A 24,829-nucleotide genomic window follows, 5' to 3' on the forward strand; every position below is an offset into this window, starting at 1 on the left:
AGATGAAGAGCTGAATGAGAGATTCTGAGGTAAACTACGGGGTTGGTGGCTCCGTGGCCTCAGACTACGATGCCATGCCGGATTTCCGTCGGTTAATTCGGTTGTCACATGGGCAGGCAACATTATCACTAACAAGCTGTCTGTTTAGACCCCCTTAACAGACAATTCTCGCACAGAAAATCGCATGACGTCTTCTGTCATCATTTGCGTTTTTTGTTCCCCCAATCATAGAAAAGAAAATAATTAAATAGAAAAAATAATTCATTCACTGAGGGAATACGCCGGTGGGGCGGTTGGAGAACTGGCATCTCATTCCGTAGGCTGCTGTTTGAACGTCACACGTGAATGAAATAGACCTTCATAGATAGCGAAGAATATTTTTCACAAGAACCCACACCATGACACGTTGCTCCTCCTAATGGGCAAACAGTGGATGCGTGGCAAGGGCCGACTACTGGTGCTACCATTAAAACTCACTCACGCGGAGTTTGCTATGGACGATTACAGTCAATCGACTTATCTAAACCTACATACCACCCCGCAAGCCGCAAGTACACGTGTAGCGGCAAGTGTTACGTCCCCAGTCGACAACAAATAGAGAAGAAATGCGCATAAAAGGTTCCGCAGTTATTAAAATGATTTATTGTTCGAGGTAAAAACGAGCTCCAGTACCTATCCGTTCGGCAAAATATCTCTTTTGATTTACTGTTTCTCTCGGACCTCGACGTATATTTGGGTTGTAATATGACGTTCTCCGTGTCGCTAGGGAAGATATCCATTCTAAACTAGTCAAGCAATCGAAACCTAACGCGCAGCCTCCTGAGTTTCGAGCGGCTCCCAGCCAAATTCGTTTTACATCTCTGTCACGCTTTCTGTAGGCCCCAAACAGTTTTAGACGAATCGCGCCACCTTCCTCTGAATTTTTTTAAGTTCGCGGATTAAGTATTTCTGCGACAAATCCCATGTACTCGCTGCCTACTCAAGACTTGGCCTGACTACTGCGAAAGAGCACCTCTCTTTCCCTTATTCATCCGAAAATCTTCCCATAACACGCTTGATTAATCCTAGCTTCGTCAGGGCTCTGCCAAGAATATTCTCTTAAGTGCTTTCCCGGATATGTTCGAAGTTATCGTAACTCCCAGATACTTCATTTTATCCGTCGCTTTTATGTTGACACCATCCACAATATACGTCCCACTCTAGGCTCCACGCATGAACGTCTTTTAAATCCGTTGAAAGGTTTCAAAGTCACTAATTTCGCGATAGATATCAGCGTCGTCAGAAAATAAAGGCATTTTTCTGCTAATTCGGGAGCAGAGGCCATTTATGTATATAATGAAAAAAGGGGCCGATTACGCTTCCTTGTGCGACACCTGATGTCTCCTTAACTACTTCAGCGCTTATGGCGTCGAGAATTACCTTCTTCTTACGATCACTCAGAAAATCGCGTATCCAGTTGACTTAGTCATATAACGTGCATTTCTGTTATTTGAATAAAAATAATTTAGCGAGGTACCGAGTCAAAAGCTTTCTTTAAATCTAAAATTAGTAAGTCAACTAATCATTTCGATTCACCAGATGTGAGAACTTCGAGAAGAAAGTGCGAGCCACATGATTTACTTTCTTGAAGACGCGCTGAAAACCATGTAGGATGTTTCGATTGTCCGGGAAACCATAACATTGCTAGCAACGATAGGTTAGAGAATTTTGCCTATAATTGATGCTAATTACACTGATAGATAATTACTTTGGTCATGCCTGTTTCCCTTTATGAAAAAGATGATGTAGTAACACTCAATCCTAGGTTGTAATAAATTTTATTATCGTGGAAAATTGCAAGTATTTATTTCGATACGGAAAATTCCACTCCATCACGCTTGAATCTTCGGATTTTGGTATCCGGAACGGCTCTATCTGAGGCACAACTCCTTGAGGACGCACGTAGGTATTCCTAAAGGAGATTTATCAACTTTTATGGATTGTAGCAAGTTAGTTACGAGTCGCGCTGCTCATACGCAACCAGCTGCAAACCAAGTCATAAACAGAGTTATCTCCGTGGATACCCCTGTTCTACTTGGTGGAACTTTTCCATCATCTGCTACCTATTGATCCGCCTATTTCGTGATCTGTTATTTTGTGTTACTCGTACTAGTAGACGAGTAAAATAGTCGAGTCATTCTAGCCTAAGGCTACAAATCCTTTAAGACCAATGCAATTTGATGTAAAAATCATATATTTATTTAGTATCTAGTCTAAGTAAATAAAGATCAATAACTGAATTACCTAAAACAACTTTCTAAATTAAAACCGTAGTATCTATGAAGTAGTGTCCGTAAGATCCGTATGTTAGCTTACCAATACCTCGATCTGATTCATCTGAACGGTTCATGAGCGATCACCTCAAGGGTTTCCGTATCGGGAAAAATTTCGCGTTCCCACGATTCCAAAGCAGAGATATATTAAGCCTCTGTGGAGGAGTGGTGAGAGAACTCCCGAGGCACACCTGCGACTCCATGAGAAGCGAGCGAATTGAGAGTTCATGCACGAGCAATGGACAGTTTCGCCCAAGACCCCGAGCAAATGAGCTACATGCAGCATTATGCATTAGCACGGGTAAGCCACAATATTATTACTTAGTTCCAATCTGATTTTGATCAAAGTAAAACGCATCTCAAAAAATTATTTTCCTTGCTGGGCAATCCAAAGTGCTATTATGAACAGAAAATTCTTATACATAAGAGAATATACCTAAGCTACTTTTACTTTACCCACAAGGAAAGGGAACGGTGTGAGAAAGCAAGAGTTCACTATTATATCATTGTAACTCAAAGAATCAGTGATTTTCTATGGTGTACTCCCTTTATGCAAACAATGGGTTTGAAATTCATTCGGTACATTCGTCGGATACCGACGCAAAAATTTAAATAAATGCCATAATAAACAGGTAATTGGTGTAGACCTTAGATGCTTGTAGGATAAAGTAGGGTCAGGTACCAGAGCGACCCCTTACGAAACGAACATGGCGAGTTTAGTTTCCTTAAAGTGATCCGATCGACATTGATAAGTTCTCATTGATTTATTGAGAATACAGAATTTCGAGAGTACTTTGCTGATAGCTTAATCAAATTTCAGATTAGATCAACTTAGCATACTCGGGGTACAAGCGCACATCTGCTTTAGAAGCCTTAGAAAATGAAGACGCGCAACAAACAGAGACGTCTGTCAAATTAACATCGAATTATCTCAAAAATGTTTTCCTATCTTTTGAGAAAATTGTCTGAAGTTATATGTTCAGTTGCGTTTTGTTTTAAAATGAGTAATTTTTAAGGGTGCCATAACAAGAATGAATATGTTTAGAATCCGTAGCAGAGAAAATTTCTTTTCTATTGATAGTTTGTATTATTTTTTATTAAACGCTGAAAATTATTTATTTTTCACGTATTGATAACATGGTTAGGGGAAATCTTCATGTTGTTCACATTGCTAAGCAAATGCTTTTACACCGCATTACAAAACAAATTATCAACTTTAACTCTCCAAAGAGAAATCTTGCATCTACCTGCCTTCCCACCTCTCCTATCAAGTTATGTGCCTGAGTGTCCAACCACCCGACGCGGTGATTAGATGCGGAAATTTGTTCAGCCTTAATTATAGTTGACGATATTTCGCTAAAGATGAGACGACATTAGTTTTCTACACTTGCATACATCATGTATTGAGTGTTATTTTTTGATATTTTTAATGTGCAAGTTACGATTTTATTCATGAGATACAGGTATATTACGGACTCAACGACTGCGCTGGCAAGTCAGAAGCTTGTCTCGGAAAGAGCGCGGCTGCAAGGAAATAGTTTCTTATTCTTGGAGAACCCATATCTTACCGCAATGCACCCGCATTTTCACAACCACTCTCTCATAGGTCTTTCAACGCTCCCATCAGCTCAAACATTAGAAAAGGCTCAAGAGTGGCGGCGGGCAATATTCTGCCGGCCGCGTTAATTCCTATTGTGCCCGTAAGCCCTACCTCAGTCATACGATTTTTACCCAGCGTCTAATAAGTTTGGTACTCAAAGCATAGCTGTCCGTTCGTAGAATATAGCGTTTTGATCCTTGGATTATTCTTCCTCATTGGATAATCCACTAAAATCGCTAGCACAGAAATGGTTTCCAGGTTTCGCTAGTAGTAGGAGCCGCCCGCCTGTGTGACAGTGCGGGATTCCTCTTCCCCGCCCTTCCTTCCCAATCCTTCCCCAGGAGGCGTCGTCGGGCTCCTATCGCGGCGGAGCCTCCCTCCTTTTTCCTTCCTCGTCCCCCCTTCTGTGGTGCAGAGGTGATAAGCTTGCAGCTTCAGACTTCGGCCCAGAGGTGTATCCCCGCGAGCCCGCCCTAGGGTTTCGTATCCACTGTCCGCTAGTAGAAATGCCGCTTATTGCTTTATTGCCTCGTTATATGAAGGGTTTTGGCCATTTTGAGGATCACTTCTCTTCGATACGGGTGATTTCTACGAGGTGGCTTGCACGGGGATTTCCACAAATGCTTCTTTCCAATTGGTTGAAAAACATCCCTTCACGATTTTACGGAGCAAATTAGTCAGTTTTTACTAGTGAGTGTCAAAGGATCTCAGCGCTTGTGCTACGAAAGCGAAGAACCAAGGTTTATTTTCCCTAGAGCGTGAGAGTTCAGCGTTGAGAACGAACTACCACTACTGGACGCTACCTCGCAACGATAAAAAGGTTCCTATGTTTTCCAAGATAAATACCTCGATGATTTTGTGTGTTGTATTATGCAGGGAATTTTATTCTAATTTCTATTTTCTTCTTCGGTGATTCAGATTGTTGATATTTCGGATAAGAAAAAATTGAGCGCATTGAAGTAACACGAAAAAAATACATGACGTTATTGTTAATGGAAGCGGAAATTCCTTGTCCTCAAAACGTAAATTTGCCGCTCAATGTCTTCTCAACACGTTTAACTTGGAGCAAGAAGTGAAGACGAAGGAAATAATGCAAATGTCATGAAAAAATACTTTTTCAATACGTATTTCCAGAAATGGGACGAATGCAAGAGAACCAGCGACAGGTTTGAAATAAATGACGATGTTGGTTAGAGAAGGATATACCCAGCTGACACGCATAACAATCTCCTATTGGATTCACTTTCCTCCTAGGCGATTTTATATCACTATTGCCATCTAATTCCTGGTTTTTCTGGGTAAAGCAGCAAAGAAAGGCCTAAGAATAACTAAGAGGTCTTGTGATAGGTCTAACAATAAGAGAAGAAAAGAGACTGATTTGAGAAAGCATCAGCAGCTGAGCTATCGCTAGCCACATCTATGACACTTCGCTCGCAAGGGAATGAAGCGGCAGCAAAGATAATCACGGATATGACCACGACCACCCCCACCCAAGGGAAACGGACATTACAGAAATGGAGGAAAATACCTACAACTCAAAATGAACTGACGCCAGAAGAAGTTATTTCGCCGATTGTTGATTGCTATTTAACAAAATTTCTATACAAAATTATTCGTAAGACTACCAAGATCTGTGGCCACCAGCTTAATCCTAGTTATGATAGGGCTAGAGGCAAAAAAATCTTCATACCCAGAGGGGATATCAGTGGAAGAAAAAAAATTAAAGTGGATCTTCAAGGGCTTCTGAACCACACAGCCTCGCGCATTATAGCATAAATGCCAAGATTCAGTGATGACCACGGGGTCAACTTTTCCCTTGAATGCAAATGAAAACTAGTTATAGAACTGGTGAATTTATTCTCTATGTTTTCTTATGATTTACATATTTTTGTTAATTTATAATGGTTCATATATAATTTCAAGTTTCAGTTGAAGGAAAAGGTATAAACTCAAAAGGACCTTCGCATTCACAGGCCTATTTTTTCAGCGCATGAGAGAGGAACACGGCCCCCATAAATTGGCTTCTACAATTTTTAATTGTCTCGCCGCCATTTAGGTGTCAAATATTAACTCCGACTCCGACCCCTGATCCAGCGACCCGTGTCATATTTTTCATGAGAATCATATTTCTCCTCGGAGTCGTCGCGGGTGAAGTTGGGAAGGGAGTTTCCTTTTCCCCCGCTTTCTCTCCCTCGGCTTTGGTCACCATGTCCCGGCGCTGCGGCTAGAGGCCTTCGAGAGCCGTTAAACTGGAAAATTCAAATGCTAGGGCGCCCCCTTAATGCTACATCTACAGTGGTTTTTGTCGACATCGTACAAATCCGAATGTACAAAACCCATGCTTTCTAGAAATAGCATTACTAAGCAACCAGCGCGACAAAGCATTCGAAATTTATTAGAAGCAAAAGGAATTAGGACGTGTGGGGCGATTTAGGTTAAAATAAAGCATGACCTATAAAGACAGATTTTGCATCGAGAAATTATCAGTGAATTAGTCAATCTAAATTAATTTAATTTTATAAAGCCTCACTAACAATGCCTTATATGGGAAATAACCACTCATCAGAAACCTTAAGTTTTGACTGCAGCGTAAGCCTCCGATGATTGCCATTGATGATGATAACTGCGTACTTCCCGTATGAATATTATGCATTTTAATGAGATCACTACGTTACAATGCGCACCATTTATTGTGTTACCTTTATTTTAATATGCAGTGGTATTTATTTCCATGGACTGGTGATTGGGGCCGCATATTACAAAGCGTGGTCTATTGTCGACGATGATAATAAGTACCATAAGTTAAATAATACATTCCAAAACCTTATACATACAACTGTGCAAATATTTGCCCCAAAATTCTTCAAAGCGATATCTGACGACGATTTTAGCTTTCCAATCCGGCTGACAGCGAAGAACGATAAAACTGAGAAGTAAATGAATTTTAGAGATAACTCACGAGATGTGCACTATTTCACTGAAAATTTTATTAGTACTGCATGATCAAAATTAGGCATAAGATAAGATCCAAGTTCCACGTATTTTTTATTTAATTTGATCATATATATCCCCATGAACTTCGTCTTTAGGTGGTACAACTCAATGGTCCATAATCCTAAATCTTGCATTTCAATTTGATTCCAAAACAAATTAGTTTGGTTACATAGTTGAAATCAAAAACATTAGCAACAGTTTAAGTTTCATAAGAACACACGTCTTCATGAAAAGGTGAAAAATTAGACTATATTAATTTAAAAATCTCTTAGAAGCCACCCATTCCACACTGTCTCAGCCGAAGGGACACATGAACCAGCGCTTCATACTAGCGGTAAGATCAAATTCCCAGATGATCTAATCTGTTGGTAAAGGTTCAGCAGTACATAGTTTACACCCATTCGCTGCGCTTTATTCAAGGAATTGCACAAAAAAATATTCAAGTTGGATCCTGATATGGACAATCTATTTCTTTAGAACTCTAGAATAACACGATGGACAAGAAAAGCTCACGTCACAAGTGGAAATGAGTCAACAGGGAGGTATCTCAAGGGTTGCTAACTCTTTGCAAAAAAAATGGATGGGAACGGGAGGCGATAACTTTGAGTAACTTCCGACGCTCTCGGGTAAGAAAGTCGAGGGGAGAAAACCGATCCATTGTTGCTGGCAGAGGAAAAAGGTTAACGGATAACCCGTCACTTTCCAAATCCACGCAACGTAGGCAGGGATGGAGACCTTTCACTTAAACTAAAACCCAATAAGCCAGCCTACAGTAGCGACCGAAATTTGACGTAACTGAAAAGGAAAACTGAAAATAGTTCTAAGGCTTCTAAGGGGGCGCCGATAGTAAAAATACACTACATAGCTGCATTCTAAATTTAAAATTAAGACGGAGCTACCTGAATAAAAGAGGCCATTTATTACTCTAGAATCGATAGTTGGTCAGACAAACTCCTTTCATTCATAAATATCATGCTTACATGGCATTACAACAATTTTTATAGCGACGCATAATGTGTGTCTAACACCGTCACCAATTAAGAATCAGGGGAGTGTCGATATTTGTAAAATAAAGTGTACCATTTTCCTTCTATTGAAGTTATCATTTACATATTCTTTAAACAAATGAAATTGCGTTTTTTCAGACGAAACATTGGATTACACCAAGGGGATAATGTGAATGGTTCCACCACCACTAAACGGTACCGATGTATTACTGAATTTGGTGCTTCAATCCGATTAATGACTAAAATAGGTGAGGGGTGGAGATCACTCCGGCAAAGACAAAAATTGTATTCCACGTATTCATAAAAAAGTCCACGTATTCACGTGAGGCGGCCAGTATTTAATACACATTTCACAACAAACTTCAATAAGACAACAACACAAAGGCGTGCTTTACATACAATATCTCAATTATATTTAGGGCCCCCATTCGTCTCCACATTCGAGAGCCACTTTTTTTCCCTAATAACAGCGAGGATGTGCGTTGGGGCCGGGCACGGAGTGGCATGCCACTCCGGAGTCGTGCAAAACCTCCACTCGGATTTGAACGCACGACCCTCCGATCAGATTGTCAAATGCTACAAAAGGCCACCACGTCCCCTAATTAATATATTAGGAAAATACGTTTTAATTGCGATGACTAAATAATTACACTACGAGGAGAAAACTAGGAGACAGATATGAATGAAATACAACTCGTGAGGAAAAAATTGATTTCTTTTCATGGCGAAAGTAAGAGAGAGAGGCTGGAGAAGCACTTGCATGGGAGCGAGATGCCGACGTCCTCCCTCCGCCCCCGGTAGTTGCAACCCCCACGGCGACGAGCGTGCCCCCAGAATGTGGCCCTGGGGGCGAGCAAAGAAGGCGCGTGAGGGAGCAGGCCGAGTCCGCACCCACTCAAGGCCGTGGGGCGCGGGAGGCGGCCAGTGGGGCAGGTCAGTTCACGTCGCGGTGGAGAGGCGGGAAAGGGGCCTGAGTAAGTCGCACCCCCCACCCCCGGCCCAAGGCAACCCGAGCGGGAGGAGGAGGCGAGACAGCGGCCTCATGTGACACCAGGCGGAAGGGGTGCTTGGACCACGGTTGCCAACCATCCCGCCTCCTCACCGAGATTTCGCACTCACCACATGATTATCTCGGGATATTAAACACATGAGCACCTTTAATTATATCCATTCCATTAGGGGCGAATGCTGATCTTGAGGGTTTGGCCAAAATTTGAGCCAAATCCCACAGCCAGTTTCTCGGCCACGTGGATTTTTATGCAGTAGACATTGAAAGAGAAAAATCAATTTCGAGCACTGCAGGTAACAAGTGCTTTGTGAGCAATCACGTACGGGTGCCAAGTTACTCAGACTAAAAAATGAAATTCACCGTGAAAAAAAATCATATAATTTACCCGGGATTCGTGCCAGCATCTCCAAATGCCGGCTAGATATGTTTGGTAGCATAACTGGTATAATACCAGACTGGCAATAAGTACGTATGAGGTCAAATACTGGCTAAGTCAAAATACTTATCACGGTAAATTTTATCCTTGGCGTAGATGTACAATTAAACTTTGGTTTGTTAAAAGTATTAATGCAAATATTTTTCTGTAGGGAAGCGCTAGGCTGCTGATCCAGAGTTCCCGGGTTCAGCTCACAACTAAAATAAAAGTTTTTCCCATTGAATTATTGTCGATTTCTTCATTTTGGGTGAAGCCTTCGGACAGCCCCAAGCAACATTCTCGTAGTGCGAGGTGGACGAACTGACCCCTATACCCTGAATGCGTGAAATTTATACGCCTACAGCTTAGCTCAAGGTGACCTCTATCCTAAACTATCAATACCTTAGGGTTAAATCGCTGAGTGACGTACCTCTGAGTGCATGCATAATGATTTAAGTTCAGCTCACAACTGAAAACAGACAAGTGACCTTATGACTTTTTGTCGAATTCTTCGTTCCCCTTATTTCTTTCGAAAGAAGTCGGGCACTCCATCCATCTAACACTGTTGGTCAGGAACGAAACGTGAGATTGGGAATTCTTTACCAGGCTTCGTGTTGATGAATTTCCTTATGAGCTAAGTTAGGCTCACTCTCTGCTAGCTTTTTCAAGACTTAAATAAGTAATAACGAGGAGAAATATTTTCCGGGAGAAATTAATTAAACCCGAAAGAAAACCTCAAAAGTACCATATAACAGAAGACTCCACGAAAACCCAAGAAGAATTACATAATAAATGAATAACTCTCGACGAAAATGAATATGCCAGGACACTACGTGCTAAGTTCTCATACTTGAATTCACCACAAATAAAAAAAATATTCCACGGGCTCCGCGGAAAGTATCCACAAAATTATACTTTTGAGCTAGCTTTAAGTTTTAAATGTGTGTGGCGGAAATTCAACGATACAACAAAATATTAACTTAAAATGAATCTAAATTTCTTATACATGTTAAGGAACATGTATAAGAAAAGCAACATACCATTTCTTCATACACCAAAAAGCGATAACCTAGAAGCATTCGAAATCTTAGGCAGCATCAGATTTTGAAGAGGCATGCGGTTAAGGTTATAGAGTAGGCCAAAGTTTAGGTTTGGCATGAGGGTGGGGTTCCAGGCTCTGTTTAAACAACAAAAACATGTTTAAAACGTCGCAACTACCTTTGTGAGAAAGCGGCAATTAGTCAAAAAACAGATATAAAAAGCACTGAGAAATTAAAACTTTCAGGAAAGGTTAAAAAATTGCGTTTGAAAGAAACCTTATCAATCGTGGCTGTTAATTACCATTGTATTAAGAACGAAGTAGCTAATTCTACTATCAAATGCTAAAAACCAAATCCGATGTATGCAATCATAAGAACTCAAATTTAGTTATCGGATGAAATCCATGACAGAGATATCTTCCTAAAATCATACACAAAAGACGGGAATGGACGAAACACGAGAGCAGAGGGAGTTTTCATTGCAGTAAACGATGAGTTAATAAGCGGCCCAGCAGAGAATCTTGGAGACCGTGATTTGGAAAGTGCTAAGGGTCGAAGTGTTCAGCTAAGAGATTCTTTATATGAGCGCACGATAACCCTCCACATTTAAGGCACAATTCGGCGCTCTAGTCAAATAGTTAGATAAGGCTTGTTAAGTCTTCGAAAAATGATAATGATGTTACAATAAGTGGTGTTTTCAAAGTTTTTCCTTATCACTCATACATCCAGTCATAGGGAAAAGGTCTAGTTGAAATGAAAGGTGGTTGCAATTTTCCACGATAATTTGATTCGCACGACGCGCTTCGGCTTACAGAGCCATCACCTGGTGCATGACACTGCAGTACATGAGAACGCCACTTTTATACCTTTGATTGGGAGGATTGACATTCTCTCCCCACCTCATTCTTGCTTCGCTACTTACTCCCACCTCCCTTTTGCCCTTTTCATTCTTCCGCACCCCATCGGCCTTGCCGTTTTTGTCGTTCGTTCCCCAGTGTCGTTGTTCTACATTGAGTCCTCATTTCACCCCTGGCTTTCGCTTTGGTCTCCCCACTGTCCGCCTGTTTCCCAACCCTTCCTCACACTTGTCAATCATCCCCACCCCTTTCTCGAGGAATAAAAGTGATGTTCTCATGTACTACCGCGTCTTGTACCAGATGATGATGGATCTGTGAGCCGAAACGCGTCGTGCGAATCAAATTATTGTGGAAAAGGGCAAACATATTTCTTTCAATATATCGAACTTCCACTACATAACACCGGGATCAGGTGAACTTAAAAAGTCTAGTAACTACACGCCCGTCTTACTTACTTCAACTTCTTGCAAAATCTTAGAACATATAATAGCGATATACAGCCATCTAGATACCCAAATCATAGCACGTATTTAGAAAAGGGAAGACTTAGGACAATCGTGATGAGTAGTTACGATAAAAAGTGCAGCGTTTCTAATATTTTAGGCGAGTTAGGATGAGAAACTCCACAGGAGCGTGGAGCAAAATATAGGCTAAGTTTACTTCGAAAATTCCGAGACGATGTTTTTCCAGACGGCATGACAAATACCAGAGGAAAATAAAGGAAATATACTTCAAAACAGAGATATTTCAAATGTCATTCCTTCCACGCACCATCACGGATATCAATGGTGTCTCGATTAACAAAATTAATGGCGTTACTTGTAAAGACGATTTATTGCGTATTCACATTTTTCCATTTCACTAACATTGCTTGTACTCTCTCTAGGAATTACAAACCGTTAGCAATTTTTTTCTTTGAATTAATAAGCAAGTATTTTTGTTATATGCAACATTTATTATGACCGTGTAGTGTGCATGTGGGGATCCTCTAGCATGCTGGTGATCGGTCACCTCCTGCACAATACTCTTAGAGGTAGCTCGTAGCGTATTATGTAGATGTACAGGAACAACATAAATAAGGTGGGAATTAAAAATAAATGCCTGTTCTTTATTGATAGTCATTTTCCCAGAATTCCTCAATGCCCATGCCATTGGATACAAAAATAGACATTTTCGCTCCGGTTACTTGCGATGATAACAAGATGATCCAACAGGAAGGAGGAATTGATTTAACTACACGATGGAAATTTACATTGCTTACTTGGCTTCCGATTAATAACGACACCGAGAGGAAGTCAAAGCCAACCTCTATGCACACAATTATGACCGAGTAGTAATTTTAGTCGTAAAATAAACGCCCCTTGCCGGCGAGAAGACAAGGCTGTTTGGAATGAGACAGAACCTCCTTCAAATGGGATTTTCGAAATGAATGACGGAAGAAACTCTCCAAGATGTGCCAATGTCACAGAGAACAGTATTCAGTGTTGTCTCCTGAGGAAAATGACGCAACATACGATGACCTTGAAGGGATCTAATTGTAAGAAAACAATGAAGAACGCGAGGCGACGCATCAGACACTGCACGTGAGACAAGAAATGACATCAATTTACCACAAGGAAAGGAATTACGACACCGCTGCCACACACATACTTTACAACAGAGCTTACATATCAACGAACCTAGACAATGCATGGTATTCCACGAAGAAAGCTACAGATGAAGACGATGGTAGAGCTCTTAATCACGTAATCTTAGGGTAATGTCAACCACCAAGAGCGCTTTGTTGATCTTGGGACAGAGCGTAATGATGCTACCATTAAAAAAGGGTGACTACAGGCTTGATTATTCACGACTAACAGATAAATGCTATGGATTATCTTCGTTGTTTACTCACGGCATCCAAAATTATACCTTAAATTAAACCACACACTAGTGAAAAACATATTAGACAATTCAACGTTTACGAAATTATTTGGCTAATACAACCGACCGTCATCTATTTTTATACTCAAATTTAAAATCCTCGGATCATTTCCGCATTTAACCGGGATGTTTCAGAATTTTGTATAAAATTGAAAACGTTATCACATGTGCACGCGAGCTACACAACGCACTCGGCCACCCAGTCCCGTCCATTCGCGGAGGGCCCTCGTCCGCCAAATTGTCGCGGCCTCACGCGTGCATTACGCCTACTTATTCATGATTTCAATCATGCTTGAACGATTACGTTTTCATTAGCAGCGCCGACACCAGACAAAGGTGGAATTGGAAGATTCAGTGGGTATTAACAATAACCTCCACTCGTAACCATAACCGCACTAGCAGCGAGCGGTAAATTTGCATCCATGAAATAAAATCTAAATATTCATCATAGAATGAAATTAAGTTTGAATGTTTCACAGAATTTTATAGTAAATCCAACAACGAGTTTCACCGTTACTCTGGCATAGTTGTGTTCGCTGACTTACAGCAAGGCGGGGGTATACACATACATAGGGAGGAGAAGTAAATGGAGGGGGATGGGGTGGGCAGGAAGATGAAGGTTAGGGATAGATTTATAGGAAATGGAGGGTGCGGTGACGGGAGCGCGTGAATGGGAGGCGAGAGGGCGTGCCCTGGGAGGAATGAGACGGAAAGAGCATGAATACACACACCCGCATGATGAAAATAAAGGATGAAATAAGCTATCTTTTTCGCTTTACGATATAACTAGGATACAAAAATTTATACTCATCTAGGGTAACCTAAATCGATGAAATTATACTACATTCATTACAGGAATTGAAAATAATTAAAACATTTTAATTATTTGTGGTAGAAATGTCTTCCACTTGTAACATCCAGAACATTGACCGGAATTACACTTCGGAATATTTTTTTGGACTTTCATAGAAACGTTACACTATGTCGACGCTGCGTCAACTTACGACCCGCTTGGCTTCTTAAATTAACTAAAAATATCTATGCAATTAGACAACATCCCCATTTTCTATTCACTCACTCAACCCTTTCCTTATCCTCACAACCGAATATCAACTAGCATAAAATCACCCAAGTTAGAAGAATTTATAAGGGCACAAATACCAGAAAAGGCAACTTGTGAAAGCAAGGTGGTAAAGAAAAAATAAATTTCTCATCATAGAAAAAAATTAATCCGGAGTAAATATTTTTCAGTGTATACTGAGTTACCTATATCCATCTCGATAAAAAGCTAATCCAAGATTAGAGCGTTCACAGCATTACAGGACTACCCCAAGGACCTTCAGAGAATGCGTCAACTTCAGGGTGGAGCACGCACAAACTAAAATCAAGAAGAGGCAAGCAACTTGGTTCGACTAAAATGGATGACGAAGGCCACGAGCATTTCAAGGAAAGACAGAGCGCGAAGGTGATGAGCGAAAGCGAGCTTTTCGACCACTTAGCTGGCCTTAGCAGCGGGTCGACCACGGGGAGATCACATGATCAAAGAGAGCATTTGGAGAAACCCTTGCCGTCATCGAAACTAGGAAAAAATTGGCCACACTTCAAAGAATCACACGAAGATGGCAGTGAGGGCCTGAATACTTCTATAAATAAGGTATGCGAGGCAGTCACAAAATCAGTGGCCGAGAAGAGAAGTATGTACTCCACGTGAACTTGAAAACGTTGACGTAAATGAATACTGCGAGTACATAAGTATAAACCAAATTTTGAGATTATATCAACAAGTGAAGTGGAGGGTGCCGGCAGAAAATAATGAATCTAACATTGATAAGCATAGCTATAAAAACTTATATACTGAACGGACTAAGCAAAATTCAGTTTAAAATATCATGATTCGCATTTGAATACCTACACACGAAGACTACCATTAAATATTGAGAGAAGGTAAATCAGTTCAATATTACCTACACCAGGACATTGCCTCATCAAGAAACGGCTTACAATAACTAGTAAAACTGCTCGCGGATAATAATTGAAATGTTGCTCCCAAACACTGCGGAAAATGAAATTAAAATAGCGAAGACACATAAAAAGCTAAAATTAAAGGAAGGACAGCATCGATTTACATTTCCATCTACTAGCAGATGGTTCAGGAGTATCAAATCCTATGAATTAATAATCTTAAGAGAAGAAAACTATCAAGCTTGGCTACTACTGGACGGGCAGCAGTTTCAGTTACGAATGCATCTGGCCACTTTGCGAAGGTTACTTTACATTGTACCTCGCCTGCACCTATATGTTAAAAATTAACTCAAAGTTAAATTCCATATTGACGCAAAGCATTCATATTCCTGATCCACCGACCCTGTCCCACACTTACTCGAAAGTTGCGCCCAAGTTTCTCATCACTGCAATAACTTTTCTATCGGCATAGAATACGATAAAAATGCCATCAATGCATCACCATCCGGGTATTTTTTTAGTAGTGGGTGGTTGTCCCTGGATGAATCGCCGCAGATCAATAAGAGAAACTATGGAAAAATCGACAATAATCTTAAATACATTCATTTAAACACTAATAATATTCGGAATAATAATGTGAAGGAAAGTGGAAATAAACATCTGTTGATAGTATTCAACCAACCAACACCAGAAAACACCTCATGTAAATATGACTCCTCTCAAAGTTGTCATTCAAAATAATGTATGAAATAAGGCCAGTTTTGTATCACATTTCCTGAGGAACAAATCCTGGGACAGTAGCCGAGCGCCTCCAGCGTTCCATAAATAGAAAAGGCAGTTTGCTTTCCACTCAGCATTGATAGAATTTGGAAAATATCGGGTGAGCCGACATGGCTCAGCGACATTGATGACCAGCAATGTACACACGGAAAACAGGCGAAAAAGTAAGTGGTTAACTCAGAAGAGGAAAGTCTTAGAATGTAAATCCGCTGATGCAACAGAATTTAATAGGAGAGATCTGAAAGCTGTGCTGTGAAGCTCATAGCTCTATAGAATTCCAGGCATTGCGATGCATGCACTTCCATCGCAGTATTCTTACGGCAGTTCCGTTGAAACGAACTAATGGTAAACTGAATTTGAATAGTCTAATGGATAATCGGAAAAAAATACTCTAAAACAGTTATTCCACTCAACACTACATCCATGAGGCGATGAATAACGAAGTTGCCTTGAAGACAAAACTAAAATCATTCTGAGGATATAAGATTTAAACACATAACAACATAGAAAAGTTAACGTGATAAAGAAAGGGTACGGCGTACGTAAGTACAGTACGGCGACTTTATTCACTGGGAACGAAGATGAAGGTACCAAGACGTCAATAGAGGCGTGAGCCTTGGACCAGAGATATATTTTCGCATCAAAGGCGAGGATTTTTTGGGTGGCGGTAGCGGCGACACAGCACCAAGGCCATACATCACTTAACATGAACCATAAAGTACAATATAACATATATTTACAACGATAGACCCTTTAAATGCACCACGTAAAATACGATATGATAGCGCATCCCACAGCATGGGCACTGGTGAGAAATAAATGAATGGACAGACAGATGCATTCAGGACAATTTTATCCCCTGCCTATGAGTTAAGGAATAAAATTAATATTTTTCCTTAAATTCCCAAAATACTAATTTTTCGGTGAACTATAAAAGAAAAAAAAATAGTAATCACTACTGAAACATTTTAACTTATCCAGGAAGTACGGGTATGTGCTTAATCACAACCGCATACTCCGTAGAGTTACGTAAAGTAGTGCCCACTGAAGTACTCACAAGGCACTCACCATGTGATTAGTTTCAAAATATACAGCCTACGAGGTTGGGGATTGAAATAGATAAATCGCACACCAATAACCTAACCAGGTACATCAAATAATAACAACAAGATCAAGTTTTTCACAATAGTAATCAATATTCCAGAGATTTTGGAAAACTAATAGCGCTGTTGTCTCCGCTTTGGTCCAGAAAATGAAAACGGCAGGAACGTAAGAAAATCACGGAGCACATTACTCTGAACTGTCAAGGCGGTAGCGGGAACCAGAAATACGTCACACGGAGAGATTTCCCGACATTTATACTTACCAGTCGCGTTTTCGCGCGCTTGAAAATGTGCACTTTTCATTGAATCGCGAAAAATAGATATCGTCATTTAAAAATCTAAAAGCGTGAAATACGTACTCCAGAAGTAATAATCTTTCGATTTAGGCGATAAAAAATAATAGGAAACCACCCTATTATTTCAAAAACCTAAGGAAACAGGCAACTTGTTTAGCTATAAACCTATTCGTGCTTTAAAAATGCCGTGCCACCCATCCTTATGGTGGCGTGCACACGTCGTAGATGTCAATGTATATGAAAATCATTCGCGATGCAGCGAAGTCAAATATTAGGCCTCCTCCATGCCCAAACATGGTTTCAAGGCCTCCTGTAAACCAAACATTGTTTGAGTTTGCAGGAGGTCTTAAAGTTTGAGATTCCGGCTATTGTCGGGTTATATCGAATGCTTAGTTGTCCACCGATCTTCACCAAATTTGGGATTTATTACTTGTTTGACATTGTAAACGGTCTTAGCCGTGGAAAGGAGCGCTGCCGCAGCTGTTTGAATGTGATAGGTGCGGTACGCGTCTTGATTGGGAAGTGGCTACTTGTGCGAGGAGGCAGCAATCTTGTTTGACAGAAGGCGATGGAAAACAAAGACGAGGCTTTTCAAACGTTGTTTGGATATTGAACAATGGAGTTCTTTAATCATAAAGAATTTACTCCTTTTTTGCTCAAGGAGAGATGGATAGTAATTATGTTTTTTCGCAGGAGTACCCAAACGGAAGATTGCCCGGGCGGGTTGGGTAGGATGGGTTGTACGAAAAGGAACGGGGAATCATTTCATTAATGGTTTGCAAAATGTCTTTTCGTAGGAGTGTCCTAGACCGAAAGATTTCCCCTCATAATTGCCCATTTCTCCCCTGAGTACCGTCCCACCCCAGCACCCCTCTTTCACTCCACAGGCCCGTTACATTGTTCACCGCCGATATCGAAATTTCCCTCTCATTCCCTGCCATTAGTAATTAATATCGTTTTCGATCGTCTTCTGTCAAACAGGATGGTTGCCTCCTCGTCAAGGTGGCCGCTTCCTGGTCAAGATGTGTACCGTGTTTGTCATATTTGGGTAGTTGTGGTGGCGCTTTTTTTAATGGCTAAGATTGTTTATAGTGTTAGGTAGGCCGTACATCCTAAATTTGGTGAGGATCGGTGGATGATTGGGCATTCGATATAACCCGACCATCCCCGAAATTCCTTATTAATCTTGCTCCTGCGTGACTCATGTGCTGGGAAATATCCGATTCGATGGGAATGGAATTTTTTAAGCTGGGGAAAATATTTGTTCTCTTCCTGCGGAAATTGCTTCGGAGGAATTGGAAGGTTGGTGGACACTGCAGGGAGGATTCTCAAGCTGCTTTGCAAATTGTCTGCAGCAATGATATTTTGCAAAGTTGCACCAGTACCCAAAATACTGACCTCTGAGAGGCTAAAACGGATGCAATAAATTTTCTATCGATATATTAAAGAAGAGGAATCACTCCCCACAACATAGCTATATCAATCGGGGAACCCAATTAAAGGCAGTTGAATCCGTGAAATGTGTAGGAGTTAGACTCAATATCAATGATCTATCGTGGAATAAACATGTTCGAGAAATAATCGGTCAAGCTAGCGTAAAATGGGTTTCGAAGAATATTAGAAAAGTGAGAGAAATTAGCTACTTTTCCCTGTTAGACCCCATTTAGAATACGCTGTCAGTGTTTGGGACCCTCATGACAAAGGCTTAATAACAGAGTTAGAACGCGTGCAAAGAAGAGCTGCCAGGTACGTGAAAGGTCGTTACGATAGTCTTGTTAGTGTAACTGGCTTCTTAAATAAACTCGGATAGGAATCACTGTCAGACTATAGATTGAAAAATAGACTAAACCTTTTAGATAAATTCAAGAGCAGTGCCTTTTCTAACGAAGTTAACCATATCTTTCGGATGCCAACGTACTACGGAAGATCAGATCATATAAATAAAATAAGAGAGATAGATTGCAGAACAGACAGATTCCGAATGTCATTTTTTCCTCGATCAATAAGAGATTATAACGGCAGCAATAGACCTCGTAAATAGATTGCATGACTTGTAGTGTAGCCTACTAACCTATGTAAAACTTACTGCATGTTTCTGAATTTCTATTCTATATTCTATTTCTAACAGCATATAGTAGTATAGTTTGTTATTATACGGGAAGTTTTTTGGACGGTGTGGTGTGCATGTGGGAGTCCAAATGCATGCTGCATGCTGGTGATTGATCACCCCCTGCCAAACACCCTAGAGGTGGCTCGCAGGGTATTATGTAGATGTAGATGAAACACAAAATAAGAGCGATAATGCCATTCCAAAACGTACTGTCTTTAAGAGGACGAATTGTTGGCGGTTGCTTTCGGGAAATGCTGCGTTGGTAACATTATCTGCTCGACGTTTCACTCCTCCTGTTGGGAGCGTTTTCAAAAGAATGGGAGGGAAACCGTTCTCGTCCCGAGCTTATATAGGTTTCGTTAGTCATTTCACAATCTTATTCTTTTATATTCTGCTCAGTACATCAATTTACGCAATAACTTAGAACGGGCAGCAGAAATACAATGTCTCCCTGAACCAAATAACTAAAAATAATGACTATATAAAATAAAACCATTAAAAAAGATCGAAAAATTAGATTATCATAAAGGAGGAATTCCATGACTTTCCGCCTAAAATCTTCAACGGGAAAATACGATTCGGCTTACGACTTCAGCCCGGCAAACGACAATTTTCGTCAGCCGAGGCATCACTCTAGTCTAAGAACATTCGTTGCTTGAAAGCCTTTTTGTTCCGCGGTAAAGGCTACTCAGTTTCACATTAAATCAACACAGCTCACACTAAATACATATTACCGACACAAGTTCCAAACTTGAGCACTCACATTCCCTTGAGAATTACTGCACGCATTGAATCCTGGGTGGATAAAATGTATAAAATATCACCATTCTCAGAGGAATTTCTACGTTGTATTCATTACATCTAAGTTACGATCATTTTAAGTTACGATTATTTGCAGACGACGCTGTAGTTTACAGAGAAATCCGTTCCCGCAAAGATGTAGATGAACTAACGAATGACCTTGCTGCTATCCAAGCTTGGTGCGATGCTTGGCAGTTAGAATTAAATTTGGAAAAATGCGTCGTAATGAATTTCTGGAAGAAGAATAACTCCCTACAGCGTAACTATGTCATTCGGGGCACGCAGTTAAAGGCAGTTGAATCTGTGAAATATCTAGGGGTTAGACTCAATAATGATCTATCGTGGAATAAACATATTCGAGAAATAACCGGTCAAGCTAATCGTAAAATGGGTTTTGTTAAAAGAATATTAGGAAAGTGCGACGACAAAGTGAGAGAAATTAGCTACTTTTCCCTCGTTAGACCACATTTGGAATACGCTGCCAGTGTTTGGGACCCTCATGAAAAAGGCTTGATAACAGAGTTAGAACGCGTGCAAAGAAGAGCTGCCAGGTATGTGAAAGGTCGTTACGATAGTCTTGTTAGTGTAACTGACCTCTTGGATAAACTCGGATGGGAATCTCTGTCGGACCGTCGGATTGAAAAATAGACTAAACCTTTTAGATAAATTCAAGAGCAGTGTCTTTTCTGACGAAGTTAACCATATCTTGCGGACGCCAACGTACTACGGAAGATCAGATCATATAAATAAAATAAGAGAGATAGACTGCAGAACAGACAGATTCCGAATGTCATTTTTTCCACGATCTATAAGAGATTATAACGGCAGCAATAGAACGCGTAAATAGATTGCATGACTTGTAGTGTAGCCTACTAACCTATGTAAAACTTACTGCATGTTTCTGAATTTCTATTCTATATTCTATTTCTAACAGCATATAGTAGTATAGTTTGTTATTATACGGGACGTTTCTTGGACGGTGTGGTGTGCATGTGGGAGTCCAAATGCATGCTGCATGCTGGTGATTGATCACCCCCTGCCAAACACCCTAGAGGTGGCTCGCAGGGTAATTTGTAGATGTAGATGTAAATGGAACAACCAATATATACGCCAAATAACATCAAGTCACTCAAGCGTCAGATAGGGATACCTATGATAGGTGAGAGAAAGCCTCTTCCACACACATAATGAAGTCATACAGCATTTATGCCTTCAGTCATTCGTTTCAGGGCTATTGCTTTTAACAAATACACTAAATGTAAGAGAAACTCTCACTATGACACGCTCAGGGAGCCTTGTCATTATACACAGTTTTTGTTATCACTCTTAAGCGTGATTAATCAAGGTTCACACATGGGCAGTATCTTTTCCTCCGCTTGAAATTCATTTTTCTAGTAGTTCTGCGTGGTGCATGGAACGATGAAAACTACTAAAAGAATAGTCTACAAGTAGCGTAGGGAGAGGCGCATGCTGGTGAAATACCACCACGTTCAAAACACCGTCGGCTTTTGCTATATCATTAAGTAGCTTTAAGGAAACTCTGCAGATGTAAACATCGATTCAGCATAGAGTAAAGAGCATGTTAGGGGAAACTAAACAAATACTCTTGCGGAGGTTGCTGGCTAACATGTGGGCCTAATACTCTGCATATTAAATACACGTGATCTTGGCGACTTCCTGTTGGCCGTTTCGTTCTTGGCGAGCGAAATTGCGGCCGGGGGGGAAGGCAGACGTCGGCGGGGGCGCTCCTCGGGACGCGGCCCGCGCTCGCTTCGTCACACGCAGGGGGCACCACGTGCCGGGGCCACCGTGCTCAGTTTCCCTTTCCGGACATACAGGCAGCACCTGTCCCCAATGGACGTGGAAACTGCGGCAGGCCCCGCCAGTGCACGCTCATGCGTCAACCGTCATTCAAAAAGATAATCGTACGGCGGTGACGCACCGATGCAACCCGAATGACGCTATCCACCGACAACCCCACTTGACGGGGGGACGCGAACCCCCGAGAATTATCGCGCTGCAGGCAGGTCGCTATGCACTGGTGCACGAATGCACTAGCGTGCCACTAGTCGAGAACGATTGGCGAATATAATTCCCGAGTATCGAATATTAAATTTTCCTATTGCGGCCAAGTCGCGGGGTCATCCGCGAAATACGTATTAACAAATTAACTCCTACTTTAACACAAAACGGCGAAAGAAACATAGCCGTTACAAAATACATACTTCAGCTTTATGTGTGAAATCACTTTTACACGCATAATAGATGTTAATCTAAAACATAAGTCGCGTTCTCGATTTCCCTCTCTTTTTGAGGCAATCAAATATTATCGCAAAAAAGGTACGTTACAGGTAGGTGAAATATCTCGTCCAGGACAACATTTTGATACCTCATGGCCTTTAATCCTATAATTAGGGAATTTCGCCGATGCAGCGTAGCCAATACACAGAACTCTTACGGGAATATTACAAAGTCGTCAGGATGGAGTAAATAAAAAATAATAAACGTTCGGAAGTAATACGAATATTGCATTTTCCATCCTAAAAGGAGAGAATATTAGCCAACAAACAAGATTTATTATAAATTAGATTATGCTTGATAGTGACTAGTGCCTTCTTTTCGAAATGATTCGAAATAGACTTGCTCTAAGAAAGTCCACAACCGCCAGATGTTCCAACGTACGGATAGCAACCCACGGCCGGAACGGCTGCCGCGGAATGCGACGTCCGCAGTGCCAACCCATGCATGTCATTTAGAATACGGGTAAAAGTATTCCCTAACAAACATTACATTCCCTGCCTCCAAAACGTACTCATTTCATTCCAAAATCTGATACGCCCGAAAATAAGAGACCATCTTTCACTTGAAACCTAATTTCCATCAAAATTAAATCATGAAACTGGGACGACAGCTGATTTCCACGGCCCAGGAGAGCGCCAGTTTCACATCTCTACTTCAGAAACTCCCCGAGATGAACCTAATAATCTGAGCGTCATACCAGGCAGGCCACACAACAAATTCGTGGCGAAAGCAGGGAGACAAGACATTCCCAAAGCCAGCCACTCGGTCAACAAAAGGGAGCGGGGCCACTGACAGGGAAGGGCAGTGCAACGCCATGACGCGAACTGAAGGGATGGGTAAAAACTCGATTTCAAACATGAAAATGGTCGCTCCCAACGCCAAGGCAACAGATTCCAAGACAACTCGAGTGAGCCAGCTGTGGGTATAGGGCGAGGGAAGCTCAAGAGAGCGGAGGGCCACGGGAGGGGAAGTTGACTGAACAAGGGAGGGGGAAAGAGAAACAAGGGTGAAGGGAGGGGAGGAACGGAAATGCGGGAGAGGGGAAAGGAAATGCGGGAGGGGGTAAGTTGTTGAGAGAGGCAAAAGAGGGGAGGGACAGGGTCGTGGTACTCCTCCAGGTCATGTTACAGGCAGCTAGGTACCTAAGTTGATTGAGAACGACATACCAGGAGCGACAGTTACTAGTACACGCATCGCTTACCCGAGAACGAACACCCCCCAGCCTCGGTGACCATCTCCTCAGCCATGAAATACGAACTCGAAAGCCAGAGATAGAGAACCCGTCACAGAATGAGGTGGCATTAACACTAACACAAAATCTCATCCCAAATCCACATAACAGGATGGTCACCTTACAATATGGTAAACCTAACACAATGCAATAGGAAAGCATACTATGACCGCTGTTGTCGACGGACGGTACTTAATACGGAAATAAACGGGGTGAGAAATCTTCTCCCTCCAATTTTTAGAGAAGTGATGTATGTGATATTTAGAGTATGTGTTTTGGTGTTTCCAAGAGAGAAGTTTACAGTGCCTGTGTGCGTCAGTCCTCGAGAAAATGGCATGACTTACTGGTATAGATAAACATACAAGGAAAGAAATGGGAAAACAAGAACTACCTCCGCCGCTGAATGAGGAACCAAGAAATAGGATAAATACTAACCTGTACTTTGAAACAAAAAAGTACGGACACAAATAATTATTAACATGGACGAATAAAAAAAACAATGAGGAATATTACCATACTGCCTGTCAGATAGGCGACACAAAAAACTACATGGCATGATCACCGCCGTTAAGAATGAAATTCCTAAGTAACCGATCGTGCGTCCGAGCATTAAAAAATTTAGCCGGCCAACTGAATTGTCAGACCATTAGAAAAACTCGAGAGCCCTGTGTACATGTAAATAAAAAATAATTGTCGGCATAGGTAAAGTTAAGTGTGAGATCAACGAAACGGTATATAACTTTGACAATACGACTACGAGGGTAGCAGATGATTAGATCGGTCATACATAATGATATAAACAACTATTACTGAATACAGAATTAATAATGGGAATCAATCTATTTAAACTGGTGAATACCGACCAATGAATAAATTTATCTTGAAGTAGCATCGACGCAAACAAAGGCCGATACGATAAACTTCAAAGATCCTCACAAATTTCCACTGGAAACTGCATTATTAGAGGGACCGAAACCAGGACTATATAACTGATGGAAAAATGCCCTATATATGCTTAAAATTGCTTCGAAAAAAATATTACTTATGAGAAAATAAACGGTATGCATTCACAAGTACACTCAGAAAGA

At 41.1% G+C, this 24,829-nt stretch overlaps 1 protein-coding gene across 6 annotated transcripts in view; it reads right to left on the reverse strand.

Annotated features, from left to right (window-relative positions):
* LOC124171440 (histone acetyltransferase KAT6B-like) overlaps positions 1-24,829 on the reverse strand; it is a 129,742-nt gene that overhangs the window by 102,717 nt on the left and 2,196 nt on the right. The gene's annotated exons all lie outside the window — the stretch shown is intronic.

This window comes from Ischnura elegans, chromosome X (assembly GCF_921293095.1).
Source record: "Ischnura elegans chromosome X, ioIscEleg1.1, whole genome shotgun sequence".
Lineage (NCBI taxonomy): Eukaryota > Metazoa > Arthropoda > Insecta > Odonata > Coenagrionidae > Ischnura > Ischnura elegans.